The following is a 14302-nucleotide window of genomic DNA, read 5'->3' on the forward strand; positions in this document are numbered from 1 at the left end:
CCATGAAGAAGCAAACCTGTTTTGGAAGAAGTAGAATTAGAACACTGTTTAGAAGCAGGGATGATGAGACTTTGTCATACTTTGGACATATGATCAGGAGAGACCAGTCCCTAGAGAAAGTTATGCTTGAAAAAGCGGAGGGTCAGCAAAAAAGAGGAAGATTCCAAACAAGATATACAGTGCTGCACCAATGGGCTCAAACATAATAATTGTGTGGATGGTGCAGGACTGGCCAGTGTTTCATTCTGCTGTGCATAGGGTCACTATGTTGTTGTTGTTGTTGTTGTTAAGTGCCGTGGAGTCGGTTCCGACTCATAGTGACCCTGCACAGGGTTTCCGGGGCTGTAAATCTTTACGGGAGCAGAACGCCTCATCTTTCTCCCGTGGAACCGCTGGTAGTTTCGAACTGCTGACCTTGCGGTTCACAGCCCAATTCGTAACCACTACGCTACCACTATGAGTTGAATGCATTCTGTGGCGTCTAACCACACAAAGATTTTGCATCCGAAATAGCTCTGAGAGAGTCATCAAAAGGAAGGAAGACCCCCAATGAGATGGATTGATACTGTGGAGGCAGTATTTCATTTGGCTGTCCATGGTGTTGAGTTGAAAGACTTGATGGCACCTGATAACAACAACTAGCTGCCTCTGCCACCACATGACTTCTGGGTCATAGAAAATAAAGTTACAGGTGAAGGCATTTGTCCAGAATTCTTAGTTTTATTGCTCATCTCATAGAAAACTTTATTTAAGGTTTCTATGACTTTATGGAGTCCCGGTGTGGAGCTATGGGATAAAACACTTCAAGGTCAATTCGAACAAGGTCGGCCTTTCAAAATCACCAGCTGCTCCTTGGAAATCCTATACAAGGTCACAATGCGTTGGTCAAAATCACCAGCTGCTCCTTGGTAATCCTATACAAGGTCACTATGTGTTGGGACCGAGTTAACGGCACTTAACAATTATTTTATAGCTGTACTTTTTGTCTTCAGGTTGTGTAATATGGAAGTCTTATTAGAGTGTAACCATTTTTTATTTTCATTAGATTTGAGTAAAGAATTAGGAGGTTTACTAGGGAAGTTGTTGTTAAGTGCCATCGAATTGGTTCCGACTCATAGCGACACCGCATAGTTTCCGAGGAGCGACTGGTGAGTTTGAACCACCGACCTTGCGGTTCAAACCGACCTTGAAGTAGAGTGCTTATCCTATGGCGCCACACAATTCAGGTTCAGGAACACTCAGGACAGCCATTTCTGGCAGATCTCGGGTCCTCAAATAATATGTGACTGCATGCAAGTTATGAAGCACAACAATCCATCACTTACTTAAAAAATACATTATTGCCTGTATTGTGAGCGCCCCTCAGACATAAACAATTTTGTGATTTTTTTTCTCCCCATTCCTTTGTTTTAATTTTACTTTGTCCTGGTTGCCGCCCTTCAGGGAGGGCAGCTGGGCGGCTCCTTAAGCTCCGGAGTACCTGCGAAAACTCCTAGGGCTGGCGTTATACTAACTTTTGAAAAGAAAGAACCTGACTACTTGTTTGCGGCCCCGCCCACTGTGGCCTCCCGTTCCCGGTCGGCGGCAAGTGGTGCATGCGCACTGGCTGCGGAAGAAAGCACCACTAGTTCGTGACGTCATCAAGAGACGCGAATCGGGCGTACTTTAGACTGAGGCCCAGAGGAGGAGGATTTGAACTACGGACTGAGCGACTGACTCGAAGCAGCATGAGCTGCTCTGGATTGTTACTGCGCGCGGCGGTGGCGGCGGCTCGTGCCGGTCGGGCTCGGGCTGCGTTTACCGAGAGTCAGCGCTCGCTGCGCACCAGCCCGCCGACCTGAACTTTCGCCAAGGAGCTCTTCCTGGGCACAATCGAGAAGGTAACGCGGACCTTTGCTCTCTGGCTCGCGCTTTTCGCTCTTAGCAGGCAAGACCTGGGGTCGAGCACCCAGACCTGCCTGACAAAAACCACCTGGGTATGGAGTGTTCTAAAACTTCTAATTTGCGAGTTCACCTGCCTTTTCAGGGCAGGTGAAGAGAGTCCTGAGAAGCTAGGATTTGACATGTACCCAGCTAATTATTTGTGTGGCGCTGCGGATTAGCGCGCTGGACCGCAAGCTTGGTTGGAACCGCAAGGTCGTCGGTTCAAGCTCACTAGCTGTTCCTTGGAAACCCTATACAGACAGGGTCGCTATGAGTCGGAACCGACTTGATAGCTCGTAAGAACAACAAGGCTAAGGACTCCTCATGTGGCGCTCTAGGATAAAGCACTTGACTGCTAACTGCAAGGTCAGCTGTTCAAACCCACCAGGATCGAGTCGGAAACGACTCCACGGCCCTTGACAACAACAACAAGGCTAAGTGATCGCTGAGCAACCGTCACCTCGACAGTTCTGGCTGTGGGGGCTTCCTCTCTGCTTCCTAAACACAACTCAGACCCTGCCTGCCACTGGCTGGCAACGGCTTCTGGGCTTCCACAGCTGAACCCCAGAACCTGAACTTGCCATTCAGGTTCCTCAGAAGTCTGGATCCAACTTTCCCTCCCCACCCACCCGGTACACGCCTTACACAGTCCTGCCCGTTCTTGTAGCTGGGAGACTTGGATATGACTTTGACCCATTGACTTTGAGTCTTAGTTCCCTCGACCTTACCATGCATCTACCCCACAGATGTGTTGTAAAGGTCTGTCTTAGTTATCCCGTGCTGCTGTGACAGAAAAACCACAAGTGGCTGGCCTTGACAAGCGGAAGTTTATTCTCTCAGTTTGGGAGGCTGGAAGTCCAAATCTAAGGCATGAACCCTAGGAGAATGCTTTTGGGGAAAGTCCTTGTCTCCTATCAACATCTGATTCCCATGTGGTGGAGGGCAGACATGCTTCCACCCTCCAGTCCAGTTATGATATGTCAAGCATCCTGCCTGCCTTCGGTGCTGGGTTGGATGATGTATTGCAGTGGCCACGCAAAACATAACAGATTCAGTTGTGGGTTTTATTAGCGAAATAACAGGTTGGAATTTAGGTTCAGGAATACTCAGGATATAGAATTCTTTGATTATTACAGCCTCTTGGCCTGGCCTCTGCTCTGCTTGGGCAAGTGTTACAAAACTCCTTTAGTTATGCTGATAAGTGCCCAGAGGCACCCCACTCCACCAGCAAGCCTCCTACCCATAAAAAGGGGTGGGGGAGAGTGTCTGACTTCACAAAGAGGGGAGGAAGAGAATGCAACTCCCTATCAACCCAAAGCCGATTCCTATGAGGCTTTTAGGGGTCCTGGTATGGCACTGTGAGTTAATGCATCAGACTACAAAGTCATTTGAACTGCAAGGTCTGTGGTTCAAGCTCACCAGCTACTCCTTGGAAACCATAGAAAGGGTTGCTATGAGTCGGAGTCGACTCAATGGCACACAACAACATCAGGGACCACAGGGAAGTCGAGTGGGTGGGACAGTTTTATATACAGTTGCTTATTGTTATTCGTGGTGGTGGTGGTAGTATGCCGTGGAGTCGGTCCTGACTCATATCAACCTTGTAGAAGGTTTCTGAGTCTGTAAATCTTTATGGGAGCAGAAAGCCTCATGTGTCTCCCACAGAGCGGCTGGTAGTTTTGAACTGCTGACCCTGAGGTGAGCAGCCTGACTCATAACTACTACTCTCTCAGAGCACCATTTCGTGGTAGTTAGGTTCTTTAAGGTCTCTGTATGTGCACATCCTGAACTCTTAGGTTCCTACAAGCCTCTGGTGACATTTTCATCAACCCATGAATGAATAGTCTTGTTTCTTGTGTTTCTGTTTTAACATCCTTTCTGTTACTGATTTCTTAACATTGAACTCATGGCCGATTGCATTGTAACTCACCACTGAATGAATCTTATCTAACACACGTATTTTCTCCTGTGCACTTCAACATTTTGCTGGGTTCTCTAACGAGCAAAACCATCAGCAAAATGCATAAAGTGTGGCATAAACAGACTGAAAAGTACATTTGTTTGTAGTATAACTGAAACAAGAAGGGAGAGAGTCACCTTGTTCCACCTCAGCTGGGAACATGTACATCAGGCATGTGCCTGCGAATAACCATGAAAGTGCAGCAAGTATTACATAGATTTTAGCAAGAGGAGAATTTGCAAAAGCAGAATCTACAAATAATGAAATTGACTTTATTGGTTTCTGCACTAGATTTATGTACAAAATAGGTTGCATGCTTTAACAAATTTGGAAATTGCTAAAACACAACAAAACAAACTTGGAAACTGCTGGTAGACATTGAACAGAACACCTATAAAGGAGCCTGTTCACTTTTTAAACATTGTGATCTTTCTTACAGGCACTCGGGTTCTCTCCCTGTAGAAGGTTTCCTTTGGATGGGACTGAGGGTTGTTTCTCTTTTGATATCTGGTATACTCTTTGGTATCAGAATAATCTTCCTATAACACAGCCTGTTGTTGAAGGTTCTGGAGTGAGCCAGTAAGTCTGTGAAGGAGACTGTGGTGGGGAGAGGTTAAACTTCTGTGTATTAAGCTAGGGAGATTGAGTTTTATTCTGAGGAGCTGCTGTGATGAGAAACCTCAACATCTTTACTTTGTAGACTACCAGAGAGGAGAAAACAGGTTTGGAAGGATGTAGTTAGTTAGAGCTCTTTCTTGAGACACTTGGTGAGAGGTGCCATGAAGAGACTCATGGTTTCTTGGAGCTGGCAGCTTTTGACCAGGGATATACTTTCTCAAATAGTTATCTTATGCTGACAGCTGAAGGGGTACCTGGAGCACAGAAAGTCAATGAGCCGTGAATATAGTAGACAAATTTTAAGCAATGTTCAGTGATAGTCTAGTGGAGAATACCAGGGTAGTTGGAAACATTGACCACTCACCAGTTGACATAGACTTGAAGTGAAGTAATTGTCCAGACCATGAGGTACAAGAACAACTAGTATGTGATACAAATAGTTGTAACTGCTTTATGTCCCAGGTCACATGGTACCTTTTGAGCCTCAGAGCTACCTTCTGGTAACAGAACAGAAACTGACACTGAGAACAATTGTGTAATTTACCCAAGTCAGACATCTAAGAAGTGGCAGAGCCAGAACTGAGTTCCTACTGCTCTGGCTTCACAGCTGAGTGTGATTGTGCTACCCCAAATGTTTGGCACAGGAGAAAACACCAGGGAGTAGGCAGGGAGAGGCTGGAGTTTGCAGTCTGGTGGGAGGCCTCCTCCATATCAGACTTTCTAACCACACTGCTCTTGTCAATGGCAGCATCTTGGAACTCACAAAATTTATATAGATCTTTTACAGTTTAGTAAAGTGCTTTCATATCTATTTTCTTCCATAACCCTCTCAACAACCTGCATATTGTGTCTGAGAAAATGGAAGTTTGGAGTGGTGGAAGAATTGGCTAAGGCTTGTTGTTATTAAGTGCCTTGGAGTCGGTTCCGACTCATACTTACCCTGTAAAGAGTTTCCAAGGAGCAGTTGGTGGGTTTTAACTGCCAACTTCGTGGTTAGCCGTCCAGTGCTTCTCCTACAGTGCCAGTTACCAGGAGTCCATTTGGCTAAGGCTTGTTGTTGTTCGGTTCCATCGAGTCGGTACTGACTCATAGCGACCCAGTGCACAACAGACGAAACACTGCCCGGTCCTGCGCCAACCTCACAAACTACATTTGAGCCCATGGCTGCTGCCACTGTGCCAGTCCATCTCGTTGGTGATCCTCCTCTACTTCTCCGACCTTTCACTTTACCAACATAATATCCTTCTCCAGGGACAGTTTTCTCTTGATAATGTCCAAAATATGAGAGACAAAGTCTGGCCATCTTGACTTCCAAGGAGCATTGTGGTGCCTTCTTCCAGCACAGATGGTTGGTTTGTTCTTTTGGCAGTTCTTGGTACTTTTAATATTCTCCTCCAACACCATAACTCAAATGCATCAATTCTTATATGGTCTTCCTTATTCACTGTTCAGCTTTTAAATGCATACAAGGTTATTGAAAATACCATGGCTTGGGTCAGGCGTATCATAGTCCTCAAACTGGTAAATTTGTTCCTGAACACTTTCAGGAGGTCTTGTGCAGCAGATTGGCCTAATGCAGTACGTCATTTGAGTTTTTGACTGCTGTTTCCTGTGAGTGTTGATGGTTGATCCAAGGAAAATGGCGTCTTTGACAACTTCAACCTTTTCTGCAGTTATATGGATGTTGTTTACTGGTCCAGTGGTGAGGATTTTTGTTATCTTTACATTGAGGTGCAACCCATACTGAAGGCTGTGGTCTTTGATTTTTATCAGTAAGTATTTTAAGTCCTCTTCACGATGTTATCATTGCATATCCCAGGTTGCTAATGAGTCTTCCTCCAACCCTGATGCCATGTTTTTCTTCATATAATCCAGCTTTTTGGATTATTTGCTCAGCATACAGATTGCATAAATATGGTGAAAGAATACAACCCTGGTGCACACCTTTCCTAATTCTAAATCATCCAGTGTTCCCTTGTTCTGTTTGAACAACTGCCTCTTGGTCTATATACAGATTCCTCATGAGCACAAGTAAGTGTTTTTTAATTCTCAATATTGCCCATAGCTTGTCGTGATCCACACAATTGAAAGCCTTTGTGTAGTCAATAAAGCACAGGTAAACATCTTTCTAGTATTCTCTGCTTTCACCCAAGATCCATCTGACATCAATAGTGATAATCCCTCCTTCCACATCCTCTTCTGAATCTGGCTTGAACATCTGGAAGTTCTCTGTCAGTGTATGGTTGCAGCCATTTGTGTATTATCTTTAGCAAAACTTTACTTGCATGTGATGTTAATGATAGTGTTAGATGATTTCCACATTCCATTGGGTCACTTGCCTTTGAAATGGGCACAAGAATTGATCTCTTCCAATCAGCTGGCCAGGTAGCTGTCTTCTAAACGTCTTGGCGTAGATGAATGAGTGCTTCCAGTGCTGCATCAGTTTTTGAATGATTTCAGTTTATATTCCATCAATTCCCAGTGCCTTGTTCTTTGCCAATGCCTTCAGTGCACATTAGATTTCTTCCTCCAGTATCATTGGCTTTTGATTGTATGCTACCTCTTGAAATGGTTGAATATTGACTACTTCATTTTGGTACAGTGACTCTGTATTCCTTCCATCTTTTAATGCTTTCTGCATCATTCATTGTAGAATCCAATAGTACCGCAAGTCAAGGCTTGACTTTTTCTTCAGTTTCCTTAGCTTGAGAAATGCTGAGCCTGTTCATCCCTTTTGGTGTTCTAACTCGGGGTCTCTGCACATTTCATTATAATATTTGACCTTGTCTTCCCAAGATGCTCTTTGAAATTTTCTGTTTGGTTCATTTACCTCTTCATTTCTTCCATTTGCCTTAGCATCTCTGTGCTGAAGAGCAAGTTTCTGAGTCTCTACTGACATCCATTTTGGTCTTTTTCTTCCTTCTTGTCTTCTTAATGACTTTTTACTTCATGTATGATATTCTTGATGTCATCCCTCAACTCTTCTGGCTTTTGGACTTCAGTGTGTAATGCATCATATCTGTTCTTCAGATCTCTAAATTTAGATGGGATATGTTCAAGGTCCTGGTGTGGAACTGTGGGTTAATGTGCTGGACTTCAAGGTTGGTTTGAACTGCAAAGTTGGTGGTTCAAGCTCACCAATCGCTCCTAGGAAACCCTATACAGGGTTGCTATGAGTTGGAACCAGCTGCACGGCACTTAACAACAACAATATTCAAGGTCATGTTTTGGCTTTCATTGACTTGTTTTGATGTTTTTCAGCTTCAGCTTGAACTTGCATATGAGCAATTGATGGTCTGTTCCACAGTCTGCCCCTGGCCTTGTTTTGGCTGATGGTATGGAGTTTTTCCACCATCTCTTTCCACAGATATAGTCAGTTTTATTTCTGTGTATGCCATCCTGGTGAGGTCCATGTATATAATCATCTCTTATGTTGTTTAAATGAGATATTTGCAATGAAGAAGTCATTGGTCATAACAAAACTCTATCTTGTGATCTCTAGCATCATTTGTATCACCAAGGCCATATTTTCCAATCACTGATCCTTCCTTTTTGTTTCCAACCTTTTCATACCACTCACCAGTAATTGTCTACACATTTTGATTGCATGTTTGATCAATTTCATACTGAAGAAGTTGGTAGACTTCTGCAATTTCATCATCTCTGACTTTAGTGGTTGGTGCTTAAATTTGACTAATAGTGGTACTAACTGGTCTACCTTATTGTTAAGTACCGAGTGGGTTCCAACTCATAGTGACCCAGTATAGGGTTTCCATGGAGTGGCTGGTGAGTTTGAACTGCCAACCTTATTCAAAACAATCTTGTGGTCCAGTGCTGTATCCCACAGTGCCATATAGGCCTACCTTTTAGGTGTATGGATATTATCCTGTCACAGACTTCATTGTACTTCAAGACAGATTTTGATATGTTCTTTTTGATGATGAATGTGACACCATTCCTCTTCAATTTGTCATTCTTGGCATAGTAAACCATGTGATTGTCAGATTCAAAATGGCCAATTTCAGTGTTCATTTCAGCTCACTAATGCCTAGGATATCAGTGTTTATGCATTCTATTTTATTTTTTACAATTTCCAATTTTCCTAGATTCTTACTTCATACAGTTCATGTTCTGAGTATTAATGAATGTTTACAGCTGTTTATCTTCACTTGAGTTGTGCCCCATCAACAAATAAAGGTCCCTAAGGCCTCACTCCATTTGCATCATCACAAATCAACTCTACTTTGAGAAGCCAGCTCTCTCCCAGTCTTATTCTGAGTGCCTTCCAACCTGAGGAGCTCATCTTCCAGCACTAAACGAAGGCCCAGATGGCTTTACACCATTGGCGTCATCAAAGTCAACTCTACTTAGGGTAGCTCTTCCCCTGTTGTATTCTGAGTGACTTCCAACCTGAGGAGCTCATCTTCTGGCACTGTATCTGACAATATTCTGGTGATCATCATGTATCAGTATTCAATATTCTGGTGCTGACAGTGTTCCACTCCTATTCTTAAGGTTTTCAGTGACTAAATATTTGGAAGTAGTCCATCTCCCCTTCTTCCTAGTATTTCATTGTTGAAAGCTCAGCTGAAATCTGTCCACTATGGGTGACCCTGCTGATATTTAAAATACCTGTGACATAGCTTCCAGAATCACAGCAACTCACAAGCTACCACAGTATGACAGACTGGTGGTGGCTAAGGCTGCACCGCAGCAAATCAAGGACCAGAACATCAGATTTTTTTAATGTTGGTCCAGAGTTTTTTGTTTCATTGATCAATCCTCATAACATGTTACTGAAAAGAAAAGCTGATCAAAACCAGTAATAAACCTGTTTGAGAGACTATGTACCTAGGTGCCAGTTCCTGTGTGTGAAGCTGTCTGAGATATACTTTCCAATTCTTTCATTGTCTAGTGTCCTGTTAACCAGATGTAGACTCTAGGATATCAGTCTCCTTCACTTTTGACTGACATTACCATGATGGGAGATTACTAAAAAGATATCATTGCATTTTTTTCATTTTTAGAAAGAAGTTTTCCCGTTTCCAGAAGTTAATCAAGAAGAACTGAATGAAATTAATCAGTTTGTGGGACCAGTAGAAAAATTTTTCAATGAGGAGGGTATGTATGATTTTTTTTTTTTTTTAATCACTATAGCGTTCAGTTTTAAAAGACCTTACTATGATACTTATATTAGGAGCAGTAGATAATAGGTTAAGTTCTCAAGTGTTATTAATCATAGAAATAGTATCTGCTGATAACATAATTTAAAGATCACTTCAATTGCTATTCAATTATAACACATCAAGTTCAGTGCTTCTTAATGCATGTGTGGGGAAGGACATAGTCTACTACTTTTGTAAAATACAATAAAAATGAACTACTAGGAAAATTAAATAATTAAAAAAAAGACATATAAAATATAAGCCCACTTGATTATATGTTTGCTTGTTGTGGTAATGTAAAATTGTTATGAATGTTTTTCAAGTTTTAATCTTAATTTCTGCCCTTCACTTAAGAACCAGAAATAGCTTATGACCCAGCACCAGCCTGCAGACAGGGGCTGAGTTGCACTTATTTAGACTAAAATCCACCCCCTCTATGCAAGATCTCTGTACTGTGGTCAGCCAGTCCTCAAGCAAAGGGACATTGCTTCTTCCTGAGGGTTCAGTGATAATCGATTGATATCAGTGGTCCTCAAACTGGTTTCAGGTAAATTTTCCACTGATAATTCAGGATCCCACACAATGTTTACTTATGTTGGTTTTGTTTACCAGTATTTACCTTATTAGAAATTAAAACTGGGATAAATTTTTAAAACTGTTACACTCATACTCATTTATTGCTTCATTTAAAATAAGGATAAAATACATTAACTGTGACATTGACATAAATAAAATTTTCAATGAGAAATGAGTTTTTAAATAAATTTATTGAAAAGAATAGCATTATTTGGCGTTTTTACAAATCTTTTTAAAATTTGACTCATTAAAAAAAAGTTGGAGCCTCATAGCTGCTTTTACCAGTGGGGCTTCAAAAGTTTGTGGAAAATGGCATTAAAAGATAATTGAATTTTCCCATGAACTTTTTGAAGTCCTATATGTATCCTCTGGAAATCTACTGTACATTCATGAGAAAATTAGAATTAAAAAGGCAAGTCATATATTCCTATGATGATAAAAATCGTTTTGGAACCTCTCAGGTCCCCCAGTTCTCAGTTTGAGAACTGCTGTTCTGCATCATTAACTGCTATTATGTTGCTAGTTTTAAACGTTGATTATTGTTGGTACAGTCGAGTTGGTTGTGATTTATGGTTGTGGTGGTTATGTGCCGTGGAGTTGGTTCTGACTCATATGGTTTCTGAGGCTGTAACTCTTTACGGGAGCAGAAAGCATCATTTTTCTCCTACAGAACAGCTGATAGTTTCAAACTGCTGACCTTGAGGCTCTCCCTATATAGGATTTCCGAGGAACAACTGTTGCACTTCAACAACGAGTCAGTGCAGTGCTTATCATGCAGTGCTAACCCAGGACTCCAAAAGTTGCTTGCTGTTGTTAGGTGCCATCGACTTGGTACAGACTCATAGCGACTTTATGCACAGCAGAACAAAACACTGCCCGATCCTGGGCCAACCTCACTACTGTTGCCATGCTTGAGTCCATCGATGCTGTCACTTGGCCATTCCATCTCATTGGGGGTCTTCTTCTTTTTTTCTGACCCTCCACCTTACCAAACATGATGACCTTCTCCAGCGACTGGTCCCTCTTAACAATATGTCCAAAGTATGAGAGATGCTTAGTTGTGTGTAAATTTCTTTTGTTTAAATCTCTTTGCTTTTGTTTTTGTTCTAGTTGTTACCTCCATACTTGTATCTTCTTAAAAGACTTTAAGTTCTTTGCTCTTTCATTGAAACTTGCTATCTGGCTTCTAAGGATACTCTCCTTTTACCCCACCCCACTCCTAGCTATGTTGATGGATAATTGATTTTTAAATTGTTCATATTTGATGTGTGCAATTTGCTGAATTTGACATGTGTTTACTTCAGAGGAGAAACCATCAATAGAATCATGGTAATTAACATATCCATCTCCTTTAAAATGTCCTCCTGCTCCTTTCATTCCCTCCTGATTCCACCCCAGGCAACCACTAATTTGTTTCCTGTGTTTTCGCAGGAAGTGGGACAGTGATAAAGGTGATTCCCCTCCTGACTTTTGATATGGGTTGGGGGGCTCAGGAGTTCCTTATGACTGGGCCCCACCAGGAACCCTTGATAAATCTGAAGGTGGGACCCAAAGAGGATGAAATGACATTCCTAATGGACATTGGGGCTGCCCTATCCTCCTTGACCTGCCGGGTCTCAGAGGTGGCAGTGAATCTTTTGGGACAGGATCTAATTGTAAGATTGGGGTTAGGATTAGAGAGGAGTAGAGGTATATGAAGGTAAATATGAGACTTCTGACTGAAAAGGAGGAAGGAAAAATTGACCCGTGGGTATAGTTTATAAAAGGCAACAGGAAGGACCTGGAAATTCCACCCTTGTGGGTTGAACTAAAAAACAAACCAGGGTTGATGGTTCACAGACGACAATTCCTTATCCCCATAGAAGAGGTGGAAGGCACCTGCAGCCAGTAATAAAGGGCCTAGTGATTATTATTATTTTTGGGTGTGGTAGTTTTAAAATATTCTTAAGATAAATGTAGACATAGACTATTGGAGTGTATAATGCAAAATTCTGAGTTTGCGCATTTGAGCTGGAACTTAAATGTGAGTAGGGCATTGAAAAGTTGTTTTGTTTTAATATCTTTGGTATTCTTTCTGCAGTAAAATGGTATAAATTAATCCATTTAAAAGGTGGTTAAGGATTTGTTTGGCTGGTGTGATAGTAATTTTAAAAATTGTACCTTGGTCAAAACTATATGTGTGGGGGCTTTTTTTTTTTTTTTTTTTGGTAGTAATGTTTCAGCTCTTCTGAGAACATGGTACTGTTTTAAAAGATATTTGGTATAAAACAATTTTTTGTTAAAATTTGGGCCACCCTTTATGTATGCATTTCATCTTGTTTAGAGGAGGGAAGGGATGTTGTGCTGTAGCTGTGAGTGTTGATAAGAGTTTCAGCTCATTTGACAAGGTTACAATGTTAAAGTATGTTTAATTGACATTACTGTTGAGAAACTTTTAAGTGAAGTGTTGTATTGATGCATGAAGATAATAGAGCCAGTAATGTTTCTTTTAGTTTGAGGAAATGGACGGAGTGTAGTAAATACGGTTGTGAGAATGTGTTATCCATGAATACCTGCTGATCCTTTGGGAATTTTTGAAGCCGAAAGGCTCCATGCCTCTGTAAATAGGCTTCCCTCCCTGGGAAGGACCACAGACCTACCCACTACAGAAACTAGAGATCATTTCCTAAGAAACCATGTTCTGGCCCTTTCTGCTTTGCTAACCCTAAGGTTAAAAGGACTCTTGGTCCAAACACCTCCCTTCAGATCCACCGTTCGTCACTTCCGACCTGGAAACATGGTGCTAATCGAGACCTAGAAAGAGGACAGACAGACTCAGCCAGACTAGGAGGGCCCTTAGCAGATGCGGTTGACCACTGAGACAGCCGTCCAGACTACGGAGCAGGGATGGACTCACTATACTCAAGCAAAGGGACTCGAGGAGAGAAACTCTTTTCAAGGGAAGACTGGTTATTACTGGTGGGAAGCACATTCCTCACCCCAAGAACCTCTTAAAGTGACCCTAAAAAGAGTCTGAGAGGCTGCCTTGCCATACCTCTGCCAGATGGGGTGGGTTTGGAAGCTAATAATGGCTAAAATGCTTCATTACCATGCGGGAGGTGCAAAGGGCTTTTGCCTACAACTTGCCGGTCAGGTTGATAGCAAATGTAACCATGGAATTATTCCCTCAAATCATCAAATTAGATGTTTGCCAAGTTTTACCCTGAGGGATCTTGGAGAGCCAAGAACTTATCTCAACTAATGTACACACTGTCAGCGATCAGGAGCCAAGAGTAGCAATCCGGGTCTATGGAATGGGTGCCCACATCTCTGGAAGGGACCCTGTGGGCTGAAAATGACCCTAAAAGAGTAGACGTGATTGAGGTAAAAGACTTAGGATAAACATCAGAGATAGAAACGCTTGGGTAGAATGGGGTAAATATTCAGTACAGGCTCTTAGCAAAAGTGACTGCCATGCTTGCGCAACTAGTACGCCACAGGTGCAGGTGGCTCTCTTTCACATGGGATTGTAAGATGTACTTGGCTCTGTACCAAAACAAGGATGCTTGGGGAATTGAGCAATCCCCTCATTCTCCATAGGGATGATGAACCATTCTTCTTGTATGTCAAGGCAGAGAGCAGAGTTCACAGTGCTTGCCCGTAGGAGAATTGACAACTTGCACCCACATCCAAACCATCACTGGTGAGCCTGACAGTGGCATTCATATGGCACTCAGGGTACTCTGGGCAGATGTCCGGTGGTATTGTGGAAAGAGAGTCTCTGAGAGTTGCTGCCTTCCAGTTGGACTGAGACGTGAACCCTGGTCCAGCTGGCAGTTCCCTTCACTAGTGTTCTGCGAGCACAATGAGAAATCCCGAGTCCGGAGATCTCTCCCTGGATCTTTTTTTTTTTTTAATGTTTTATTGTGAACTATGTGGTAGTTTACATGGGAGAACATTAGTTTTAGTTCATCCTATCGTAAATCTTTTCATTGCCTTGGTTACAATCCCCTCCATGCATCATCAACCAAAGGGTATACCCTAAAAGCCTGTCCCCCAGTCATCAGCACACAGCCCCACT

General features: G+C 42.4%; 1 protein-coding gene across 1 annotated transcript in view; it reads left to right on the top strand.

Moving 5' to 3' along the window:
- Nucleotides 1-1760: 1760 nt before the first annotated feature.
- ACAD9 (acyl-CoA dehydrogenase family, member 9) overlaps nt 1761-14302 on the top strand; it is a 46336-nt gene continuing 33794 nt past the window's right edge. The window contains exons 1-2 of the mRNA XM_006870473.1: nt 1761-1880; nt 9529-9622. The gene's annotated coding sequence lies outside the window, so the exon portion shown is untranslated. The remainder of the gene's footprint in view (nt 1881-9528; nt 9623-14302) is intronic.

This window comes from Chrysochloris asiatica, unplaced genomic scaffold (assembly GCF_000296735.1).
Source record: "Chrysochloris asiatica unplaced genomic scaffold, ChrAsi1.0 scaffold00142, whole genome shotgun sequence".
Lineage (NCBI taxonomy): Eukaryota > Metazoa > Chordata > Mammalia > Afrosoricida > Chrysochloridae > Chrysochloris > Chrysochloris asiatica.